Source organism: Strigops habroptila, chromosome 1 (genome assembly GCF_004027225.2).
Source record: "Strigops habroptila isolate Jane chromosome 1, bStrHab1.2.pri, whole genome shotgun sequence".
NCBI lineage: Eukaryota > Metazoa > Chordata > Aves > Psittaciformes > Psittacidae > Strigops > Strigops habroptila.
This window is the reverse complement of record NC_044277.2, coordinates 97,320,350-97,332,440: the sequence shown is the minus strand read 5'-3', so window position 1 is coordinate 97,332,440 and position 12,091 is coordinate 97,320,350. Positions and strand designations below refer to the sequence as shown.

Below are 12,091 nucleotides of genomic sequence, written 5' to 3'. Positions count from 1 at the left end.
AAGTGTTCGAGTGGAGCAGAGAACTGCCTCAACACTTAGAGCAGCACCAAGCAGACTCTCATTTTCAGGAAATGTAGTTTTCTTCATACTTCTGAAAGTGAATGCCTGTAAGTATCTTGGAGAATTTGAATACTCTCACAAAACTAGCTTGCAACATTCACTCTCATGCTGCAGTCTCCACTTCACATCCACTTTCCTATCATGAGTCAGGCATGCAAGTAGAAGCTAACTAGCCAGAGTGGGGCAGGACACTGCTCTGGCGACAACAAAAGCGTTGTGGGCCACTGGCAGATATGCACCAGCCAGCCATCAAAGGCTGTTATGCTTTTATGCTGTTATGCTCATCAAAGCTGACTCCAGCACAATGGAAGGCATGGAATTTTGGCCAGGGATCCCGGAGACCTGTCAAGTCTCTCTGACTGGTCATGGGATTTGCGTTGCAGCTGGCACACCCCGTGATCTCCTGTTCTGGGATCTGTCCGTCAGCTGTAACCTGCTTTGCAGGGCTGCAGAGGAGGAGCATGGCCGAGACACCGCACTGAGGCTGGGGGGGTGATTGCAACTGCGGAGGGCTCTGCAGTCCCAGGAGCACCAGCAGAATCATATAATCACAGAGATGGTTTCTGTGGATTGGAAAGGACCTTAAGACCACCCAGTTCCAATCCCCCTGCCACGGGCAGGGACACCTTCCACCAGACCAGGTTGCTCCAAGCCCCGTCCAACCTGGCCTTGAATGCTGCCAAGGATGGGGCAGCTACAGCTTCCCTGGGCATCCTGTGCCAGAGCCTCACCACTCTTGCAGTAAAATATTTCTTCCTTATATCCAACCTAAATCTCCCCTGTTTAAGTTTGAACCCATTACCCCTTGTCCTATCACTACGGTCCCTGATGAAGAGTCCTTCTCCAGCATCCCTGTAGGCCCCCTTCAGCTACTGAAGTCTACACATCTCTAGCTGCTCTCCTGCATCATAGGCCTTACTGTGGGTGACACAGGGTTCAGGACACTTCCCACCCACAGCATGGGTTTTTGCATGTGGGAAGAGAAGAACCTGCAGAGGCTGGTCGTGATGCAGTAGCTGATATTTGCATTGTGCTTTATCTAAGAAGACCCTTGTCGTGGGAAGTGCAGGGCAGCCTGGCCTTCTAGAGGGCTTAATTCTGCTCCTCTGCACTGTAGAGTGCTTTTAGCATCAGGTTGGCAGAGCTGATCTCTTCTCTAGGCTGGGCCTTCATAAACCAAGCCCAATTATTCTGAGGCAGAAAAATGGGGTCTGTGCTGTAATGAGAGAATGAAATGTCCTCAGGAGTTTGCATGTAGCCTTGAGTTACCTTTTATAAATAGGTTAACAGCTGGAGGGCCTGTGTTTGTTTAAAGGGAAAAGACGTACAGTACATGCCCTATATGATATGCTCTGTCCTAAGCAATTCTGCTATTCTGTTGATTTATATCTGGAGATTAAAGGATTTGCCTTTCAATCAAATTATTCTCCTCAAACTACCAAGTGGGGGAGAGAGGAGATTTTGATCGCATTCTCCACTCTGCGCAGCTATCCCTGGTGAAGCCCCAGACGTTTCCTCCCTTGCTGTGCCAAACACGCAGCTCACAAATTATTCCTGATCACTTTGATGATGATTTGCTATTTCTGTCCTGCTTCTGGCGCACAGGACACTCGAGGGACAAGAGCAGGTGAGAGGTCTTTAGGCCCGGAGGAGCTTCCAGCCTGAACTAGACGGAGCATGTAACCAGGGCTGACAAAAGTTGTGTGATGAGACGGAAGATGACTGTTCTGGGGAAAAGCAATCTGCAAAAAGCCCAGCTCCATTAGGCCCTGAAGGTCTGCAAGAAGTTTTGTACAAGTCATGTCCTTTACCAAAAGGAGAGCACCTCAGGGATCATGACCTAGTTTTAATCTTACTGTTCTCTTCCTTGCTCAGATGATCAGGTACAAAATGAGGTGCAGAGAGCAGCAGAGGAGAAAGTTTTGATCACTCATCTAGAGGCTGGAAGGAACAGATCTGAGGGTGATGAGAAGGACTCAAGTATCCGAAGGATTGCCATGCCTCTGTTATGAGACATGCTGTCTTTGCTATAACAAAATGAGAGAATTATGAAAGGCAACCAAACCTCATGCCTTTTTAGTGTGGTACCTTGTGTCTGATGGTTGCTGGTGCCAGGTGTGCTGTAACTGGCATAGTCAAATTGCCAGACCAGAATGGGGGCTATCCCATGCTGAATCTCATCTTGGGCTCTGACTGTTGAACTGGGTGAAGCTCTGGAACAGGAGGTTTAATACACTTTCCATGCAACTCATGAGGACTATTCTAGGCATTCCTGGGACCCAACGGTCCACTCCCTTTCTGAGCCCTAATAAACCAGTGGCAACACTTTCTTGTGGCAACAAGTTATGCAGGGTAATGGTACATGTGCAAATTAACGGTTTGGAATGTGTGGCTTTCTTATTCCTCTGCTCTGTGTTACAACAGAAAAAAAGAAATGGGAAGTTCCTGCTGTACCTCCTCTTGGCCATTCAGTATTTTCCCTGGTCCCATCACATCATTTCTGACTTTCCTTTTTTCCTGAGGTGGCCGATTTCTCAGTGTCTCATCACGTGCTCTTCTTTCTTCCATGGCTGCTCCCCCTGCTTGTGGAGAACTCTCCTGAATTCTCCAACTTCCTTGCTGTGGTGGGATGAGACAGTATTATGGGTATTGTCTTCAGAAAGACTATACCCTTTAAAGACATTTCCTACATCACTCATCTGTGTTCCAGTACTTTCATTATTCTTCATCTTATTTCTCTTAAATCTCTAACATCTTATTGTTCCTTTTGCTCATAGACCAGCCAGAAGCAGGGCAGTGCTATGTACTGTAATGCCCAAGTTCCATTTCTGAAAAGACACAGCCACTTCAGAGACCTGACTCCCATGAAATTCCCCTTCGTTCATCAAAATGGCTGAGAGCACTTTAGCTGTCTGAAGAATTCCCAGGGTATTTTCTGCTGTTTGTTTTCAGTTTGGGCAGCTAGTCCATTTGCATGAACCCTATGAAGGACTCGTGGGATGAGAAGACCGTATGCGTGATGCTCATCCACAGCTGTGCAGCCATTGCTACTCCTATTTTGCACACTCATCAGTTCAGATATGCAAATAAAGGGTGTGTAGCTTTCATGTATATGCTTTAGCTTTAAAAATGAGCTGCACATGAAAATTGGATGAAAAACATACTTTCAGGCTAGGAAGCAAGCCCTCTGTGTGGATTAAAGGCACTGTCACATGAGCAGCAAGGACAGAGCTCAGCCCTTCTTGATCAAAAGGCTTCTGTCCTGGGCTCAGCTTTGCCTACGGCCACACCACCCTGAGAACACCCAATCTCGTCTGATCTTGGAAGCTAAGCAGGGTTGGGCTCAGTTAGTACTTGGATGGGAGACTGCCTGGGAATCCCGAGTGCTGCAGGCTTTTTTTTTTCATACCACAGCATGTCATGCCCAGTATATAAACCGGGGGGAGTTACCCAGAAGGCCCAGATCACTGCTTGGGTTGGGCTGGGTATGGGTCAGTGGGTGGTGAGCAATTGTATTGTGCATCACTTGTGTTTATTGATTTCTTTTCCCTTTCCTCTTTTAGTTTTATATCCTCTCCCCTTGTTATTTCCCTTATCACTATTATTACTGGTGGTAGCAGTAGTGGTTTTGTATTATACCTTAGTTACTGAACCGTTCAACCCTTGGGATTTACATTCTTTCGATTCTCCTCCCCATCCCTCTGGGAGCAGGGTGGGGGAAGAAGAGGGGGAGTGAGCGAGTGGCTGCAAGGTTCTGAGTTACTGGCTGGGTTTAAACCACGACAGCTTCTTTTCCCTGCAGTTGAGCCAATGGAGGCAGCAGTATACTCCCTGTGCCAAACACAAGTTATTCGGATACAGTACAGCAGAAAGCAGAGAGATCGTAGAATCATAGAACCTGAGAGTGGTTTGGGTTGGAAGGGACCTTAAAGCTCATCCAGTTCCAATGCCCCTTACACTCAAGCTCAAAACCTTTTCCAGCCTGGCCTTGAACACTTCCAGAGATGGGGCAGCCAGAGCTTCTTGGAGCAACCTATACTGGTGCCTCACCATCCTCACAGGGAAGAACTTCTTCCTCATATCTCACCTAAATCTACCCTCTTCTATATGTATAACACCCAGCTCACTGTGTCTCACCTGGAAGCATCACAAGAAGTCTTTTGACAAGTCAGAGAAGGTCAGATGGTCCACTGTCCCTGCAAGCCGCTCAGCACCAGCCAGTCATGCTGCGCTGGACCCTGAGCAGGCAGCACAGTCATTTGCCTTTACCAGCTCATGAACCCACCCAGCTTAGCAGACATGGAACAACAGGCTGTGGAAGATGGACCTTCCAAAACATGCAAATGTGTTACCTCACTGAGACAAGTTTTTTGGGTGTGCAATTGGAGAGGTTTTCTGAATCTTCTCCCAAACCCTTGCTGCCAAAACAGAGTTGAATATACGAACCAGAGAAAATCAGCTAACCCCTGAGGCTGGGGTTAGAGAGGTGATCTCCAAGGAATTATCTCATCCAAAACTGTAGTCAGAAAAAAAGGGATAGGGCGTTACTGCTAGAAGCTGGCTGAAATGAGAAAAGTGCACTGTCCTACATGACATGGCTGCAGCAGATAGCTACTTGAATTATATATAAAACAGAGGGTAGATAACATTACAATTAAAAGTTGCCCGAAAATGCTGAAGGATGAAACTCAATCTGTCATATAAAAATTTAATTACCTTGTTGTTAAACCCGAGCTTACTGGAAGAGTCAAAGTAAACACAGTTTCTAGAAGACTATTTCTTCCCTTGGGACTCCATAGCAGACCTGGAGACCTGATTGTGAAATTTCATCATTGCCAGGAGAAGAAATGAATGCAGACAATATCCAAAGCTTATGCTCAAAGACCACAAATTGCAATATTTTTTCTACATATCTTTCTGCTGTCACTTTAAAAAGAGATGAAAGCTAGGGGAAATGACAGCAGCTCTCATTACTGTGGGTGAGAATCCCCATTTAAATTCTTATTCATCTTGCAAAAAATAGAGACTTTAAGGAAGCGGGTGGAGGGGGGAGGGAATGCACTCAGTTGCTTGGAATAGAAATACGACTCGTTCATACAAAGCATGGAAAATAATGATAATCCAAAGAAAAAAATCTTGGCAAACTATGAAATTCAGAAAAGGAAGGAGGAGAGAGAAAAGGCAGAAGACTTTAGAAAGTCCCAGCAACTGCAGAAGTTAAACTCAGCAAGGAGGCCAAAGGACAGCCCCCCAGCAGTATTTCATGAGAGTCACTGGGTAAAATACGCTTTTGGGAGAGCAAGCAGCTATTTAGGGCCCAGCAAAGGAGGGTAGTTGGGGACTGATTTTAAGTATTATTTCAGGGTTTAATTTTTGCAGTTGAGAGGAATTATCACAGAAAATGGTGTGGCAGCAGACAGGCAGAAATTAAGGAAAACTCAGGCACACCTCTGTGAATCAAACGTAATTGAAAGCATACACCAGACAAGGATCCAGGCAACCAAATAGCCCAACTCAGCTATTTTCAAGTTTTTGATAAGCAGAATGAATCACTATTAGTAGCAGTTAACTGTGAAATGGTATCTGTATTAAAGACTGCTTTTTAAAGGGAAGAAGACAAACTCTGAAGGGATCAAAGCCCCCTCATCTAAACTACTCCCAAATTATTTGATTTGAAGGTTTGCAGCAGCCGGGAAAATGATGGACACAAAATGCCACAAAATAAGTGATGAAGAAATAAGGATAAAGACCTCTATGAGTAGAAGTCTTCAGTGCCAGCAGCAGTCAATAAACAGAGAATCGTACAGATAGAGCAAGCTTGGGAAAATGAATACTAGAGAAAGAGTGAAAAAGATTATGAGAAAGTTATGAAGACTTAGAAGATCAGAAAGCTGTGTCGCAATTAACTCATTTCAGAGTATGGTTGAATATGTTGGTGACAGACGCTGGCAAGCAAACCTTTAGAAACATAAAGATGCCATACGAAAGAGAAGAAGATATTGGTTTGGAAGCCTGAAATGACTCAAGAATTTTTTCCTAAATTAAAAACAATCCTGAAAGGTCATTATACATCATAATGAAATACATGCTGCTGTTGACACTTAATATAAAACCCTCTAGTCCTCAAATAGCCCAAGTGCTGGGGTTACTTAAGTAGACCTGTGAGCAGCAGATACATGGGACTGATTAAACCTGAAATTTTAGGTAACCTCAGAAAATTTAGAGGCAAGAGGGAGTGTGAAAGCCTCAGGGTCAAATAGTATCCAGATAAATGTCACCAGGTATTTAAGGCGTTGTTAGCACATCCCTAAGGGGTGACATTCAGGCCATTCCTTTCAAGAGGAATGTCCTTTGTCCATGAAAGAAACTACTACAGTTTTTCTCCTGGTGAGAGAGGAGCCTTTGCTGTGTGCAGTTCTTAGAGGCCCATATCATTACTAAATCGCTGTTTAAAGATCTTAGCAAAAATACTAGCTAGGGGACTGCAGCCTGTGCTTGTGGTTTATATAAACCCCAAAAGAAACTGGATGAAGCAAGGACAATGTTCAGATCCTGCTAACAGAGCACTTGGAAACCTTCATAGTGCTTGCTTTTAGCCAGCAGAGAACCTTTTAATTTCAGCTGTATGAATCTCTTGTAGAGAGAGTTTTGGAAAGGGAGCTCTCATTGAAGTTGTCCCCCATGTGGACATCCCTCCCATATTTTGTTAATGGACAACTTCTGTCAGTGTCGGCCCCAAGGCAGTTTTAGAGTCAATGGATTAATTCTTCTCTGTCTGAGAACAGGCTCCGGTGCCTATTGTCTCCTCTACTTGGAAGAGAGAATGAGATAATCAGTTTGTCACAACTGTCAGGAACACACTGCAGAGAGCTTTACACGCTGACAGAGTAGTGCTGGTTGTAACCAGCCCAAACATTTCCCTAAAATTAGTATCTAAATAAATCCATTACTTTGGGAATGCATCTGCTTTTGAATTAAGTTATTCCAGATTCGAATATTAGCAATATTTTTGCTAAACTTAAGCTGTCACCCTACCAGAGCATGGTTAAATGGTTAAATCTGCAACAGATTCCTCAAGAAACCTAAGAAGCAACATGTGAAACCACTAAGAAGAGCCAAACGACTTAAATGTCAAATTGCTGCTTCAGCAAATGGAAGCAGATTTGGAGCACTGGGGGAATATGCAATTTCTTGGTTGAGAAGATGAGCCACAGCCATAATGAATGTTTTGCCAAGCCTATATCTGGTTTCAAAATCTTCCCACAGTCATCCTATGCAATGGGAATGCAATGTTATTAGAAAGGGGGTAGAATAAGAACAGCCTGAGCACTAATGAATGAATGTAGGTTTGTAACAGAGGCTGGTTAAATTGAGGAAAGTAGCTCAAAGGTTTTAAAATAGGGTCATGTCTCTTGCGAAAGTGGGAATGCGGAAAGCAGACTTTATGCTGAGCCTGCACTTGGTGGGTCCCTACTGGAGCTGGAAAAGCAGAGCCCTGCAGCCTCACACCACCACTGCTGCTTGCAACCTCTCGTCCTCCTGATGTGCTCACTGAGCACACAGCAGCACCAGGATGCTCTTCCACACTGCCCCACATGTCCTGCTGCCCTTGGAGGAGAGCTGCACCCCTTTCCCCATGTGTGTGGTCTGTTCTGTCTGGCCTATGTGCGTGTGTCCCTATGTGCATGGGGGGATCACTGGGGCTCACAACCAGCCGGCTCATCCCTGTTGTGATACTGGATTTGTGCCACTGCCTCCAGCAGAGTCACAATCTACAGCAGCCACAATAGGGTGGAAGCCATTGGAGACAGCTCTGACTCCTCCAGATCAGCTGCACAGAGACAGGAGAGGAAATGAAAATGCACACATGGTAGTGAAGTGGGATGGGAGTCCAGAGGAAGCCACGAAGATGCTCTGAGGGCTGGAGCACCTCTGCTATGGAGACAGGCTGAGAGAGCTGGGCTTGTTCAGCCTGGAGAAGAGAAGGCTCCAAGGAGACCTTAGAGCAGCTTCCAGTGCCTAAACACGCCAACAATAAAGCTGGTAGGGACAGTTTTTGTCCTATCCCTATTTGCTGTTTCAATAAGGGCAGGTAGGGATAGGACAAGGGGGAATGGCTTTAAACTGACAGAGGGGAGATTTAGATAAGACCTTTAGGGTTATGTTCTTCCCTGTGAGGGTGGTGAGGCCCTGGCACAGGTTGCCCAGAGAAGCTGTGGCTGCCCCATCCCTGGCAGTGTTCAAGGCCAGGTTGGACAGGGCTTGGAGCAACCTGCTCTAGTGGAAGGTGTCCCTGCCCCTGGCAGGGGGTTGGAACTGGATGAGCTTCAAGGTCCCTTCTAGCCCAAATAATTCGGTGATTCTATGATATGACGAGGACGAAGAGCAGAAAAGGGCCTGTTTGGATTGCTGCTAGACAGGCTCTTCAGGTACTGTGGGATGGGATCAGGGCCATAGTCTCAAAGGGAAAGTGGACAGAAGGGCTGTAGTGCACCTGATTTCCCTTCTTTACTGGGCAAAAGGCTGTGAGTTTAATTATTGCTGCCCTAAATTAACTAAAGAATCACTGTCTCCAAAAATGCACTTTTTTGTTGTTGTCTGGGACAGAAGCAGCTAGGCATTGCTTTTTCTCACCAGTTTTAAACCTTAGTCATGAAACAAGAGATTTAAGCACTGGGAGAGCAAAGGAATACTTAAAATTGGCCAGGTGGCCACTGAAGAAACTTTCCTGACTTACTCAGAAATGGAAACAAACTCTGCTAGCCTTCTGGTTAAGCCTGTCGGGCCATATTCAGGCAGTAAACACAACCCAGGTCCCTGTGCTGTATGTTACAGTGGCTGCGGGGGAGAAACGGCTGGAGCTGGGGAGATCAGAGGAATCGGAGCCACCTGAGTCCACACAGCTTCCAAATCCTGTCATTCCCTTGCAGTGATGGTGCCTGCTCACTGAGGAAAACTGCAAGTGAAATAGGTATTTTTTATCTTTGCTGATGGCTTTGCTGACAAGGTTTCGTCCCAAACTTCGCGTGTGCAGCCACAGAATCAGGCTTTAGTCTGGGAGGAGAGAACCGCCAACTTCATTTGGCAGTATGATGAAAGAACATCAATGTAAGTGTTGTTTCTAGGGTTTCTCATAGAGTTAGATTAAAAGATAGGTAGGAAGAAATCTTGGAGGGATTGTGATGAAAGAGAAAGTCTGTGTTTATATGGTAAACATGCCCAGTTATTAAAGAGTATTACAATGTGATTTGTAACCAAATATTACAAATATGGCTATTTATTACCAAGTGATCCTGTGGTAATCCCTTGGGGCTTCCCAGCCAGAATGCTCAGGCATGAAGAATGGAGAGATAATCTCTCTTCTCGCAGTTGACAACAGACAGCCTCTTGTTCAGAGAGGAAAATCAGGCCAAAACTGCAAGAACAGTTCAAAAAAAAGGAAGTCCATTGTTAAGGGAAGGCTGGTGTGTCAGCGACCTGCTGCACAAAACCAAGAAGCGCACAAATGGGATGCTTCGCTGTTTCATTGCCATTTATTTATTACTGAAAATACACTTAGCCGAAAACAATCAGCATATTTTTAAACACTAATGTTTAAAAACTGATTTAAAAAAAAAATAAATGAAAATCTTCTATCCTGCCAGGACAGCTGAAGGGAGCTGAATAAAATACCAGAAATGACATCCTGATGTTGTGCAGAGGCTCACTCCAGGACAGAGCTCTTTCAGCGGAGTCTTGCAGTGATTATGTCTGGTTCTAATATTTACGGGCCATTAATTTTGAAGTGTTTAAAGCTGCTAAGCAAAGAGACAGCATAAAATAGCTATTTTATGCATATACATATGTATAATGATGTGCAGTACAGGATTGCTACTATTGTTTCCTCATAAGGCGTTCTTGAAAATGAGTAGATGACGTTGCTCTCTGTCATCAACAAAGACCACCGTGCGGCAGGTCACCACTCACCACTGAGCAATGGGGAGAAGGGTAGCTAGAGAAATGACAAGGGTGTTAGAAGGAAAGGATTCAGGATGCTGCCAAACACCACATTTCTAAAAAGGCCAGGGCTTTCATGCCTGCAGCTATTTTCTTCACCTTGAACATCCCACATCTGTGGAAACAAGGCTTGAGGTTTGCTGAAAAGTACCTCTTGCCCAGTTTGTCCAGCCAGGCATGTAAACACCATTAAGGATTATGAGGACAAGGGGAATGGCTTTAAACTGACAGAGGGGAGATTTAGATGAGATGTGAGGCAGAAGTTCTTCCCTGTGAGGGTGGTGAGGCCCTGGCACAGGTTGCCCAGAGAAGCTGTGGCTGCCCCATCCCTGGCAGTGTTCAAGGCCAGGCTGGACGGGGCTTGGAGCAACCTGCTCTAGTGGAAGGTGTCCCCGCCCGTGGGAAGGGGGGTGGAACTAGATGGTCTTTAAGGTCCCTTCCAACCCAAACCAGTCTGTGATTCTGTGATTCTATGAGTACTACCATTCGTACAAATATTTTAGTAGTACTATTTGTACAAATCTTGGCTGCTGTTACTTGAATATTGAAATTCATCTCAGTGGAAGTTCGGTGAAACAGGAAAGTGCCCTGGGGCATTGGTTATGGTGGGGAGAGAATATGGTAAATCTCAGTGTCTCCTGGACTCCTTGAAGTGCTATATACTGAAAGCCCCTGTGTATGCAGCTGAGCCACGAAGGTCTGAGGTATTTTGTTCTTTTCAACTGGAACAGTTTCTCCTCCTAGGCTGATTAAAATGTCTTGTAATGGATGCTTTGAGCAACCTGATACCGTGACTCAACTGAAATCCAGCCCTGGATGAGCTGGCTGCCTGGAGATCTGCTGCAGAAGCAGTTCTTGATAGGCCTGGTCTACTGGAGCGCAGAACAATGCTCGCCACAGCACAGAGGCAGCCTGATTGCACAGGGGACTGGAGGAAACTATGGCAAAGACCAGCTCTGTTTGGAAATAACTGAGTTATTTATGAGTGGGTTGGTATCTACATACTTTTGTCAATAGCAACATCATTCTAGAGAAAGAAAAGTCTATTCTAGCTGTCCTGTGGCACGGGAGGAAAGAGAGCCCAGCTCACTGTGCAGGGGTCTCCTCATCTTTTCCAGGAGGAAGAAAAATAATCTGAACCCTAATTTTGCCACCAAAGTATTCAGCAAGGCATGGAAGCTCCTACTCAGTTTTAGCCAAAAGCAGAATATGAATGCTTAGCTGCAGAAATGGGAAAGGAAGCTACTTTAAGGCCTACTAAACTGTTTTGTTTTTCTCAGACTTTCTTATTGCATCCCAGCTAACACGCGGGAGGGTGTGAATACATGTAGCAGCCAGCGTTTCCTGCCACCCGCCAGCTGCCTGTGTCTGTGAATGTTCCCTCTGCAGCCGAGCAGCCCTGGGCCAGAGCCCAGGCTCCAGTCCAGACTCACTGCTCTTGACTTCCCACAAACATGTTTCTGACAAAAAGGACTCGTGCATCCATCTGGGGAAGAAAAGAGGCAGCACAAGAGCATCTGGCTCCAAGTCCAGCTCCTGCTTCATGGGTATGAAATGTCCAGCTTGCTGCAAATTCCCAGTGGTATTCAGCCATGCTCAGCACAGCTTGGGGTCCATGCTGCTCCGCTTGGCTTTGCTGCACCAGCCCACTGCAGCAGGGGCAGGGCTCATGGAAAGATGCTCCATCAGGCAGAAGCAACATTATCTCAACAAAGTGGAGTATGTGTTAGAGGGTGAGTAATGCCCTGAGGCTCAATGACTCACCTAAACACCAATGTGCATCCAAACAGGGATACCCAGGGTAGCCAGAGCTGCTCAGGAGCCCATGTGTGATCTCAGCCCATCACAGCCTGAGCACTGGAGCGCTCTGCAGGATGAGGGTCTGCATGTGCCTGGGGGCTCCGGGCAGACCACCTTCCTTCACAAAGGCTGACTGATTAAGTAAAGGGCAGACCTGAGCATCCCACAGTCCCCGGCCAGGATCCCAGGCACAACATGGAGGCTTTGAGCATGCACAGCAGCTTGATAGGCAGCC

General features: G+C 46.0%; 1 non-coding gene across 1 annotated transcript; it reads left to right on the top strand.

Moving 5' to 3' along the window:
- The first annotated feature begins 3,336 nt into the window (after positions 1-3,336).
- On the top strand, positions 3,337-3,455 carry LOC115600728. Its single transcript, XR_003989122.1, has one exon. It is a non-coding gene; the product is annotated as a 5S ribosomal RNA (ribosomal RNA).
- The last annotated feature ends 8,636 nt before the right edge of the window (positions 3,456-12,091 follow it).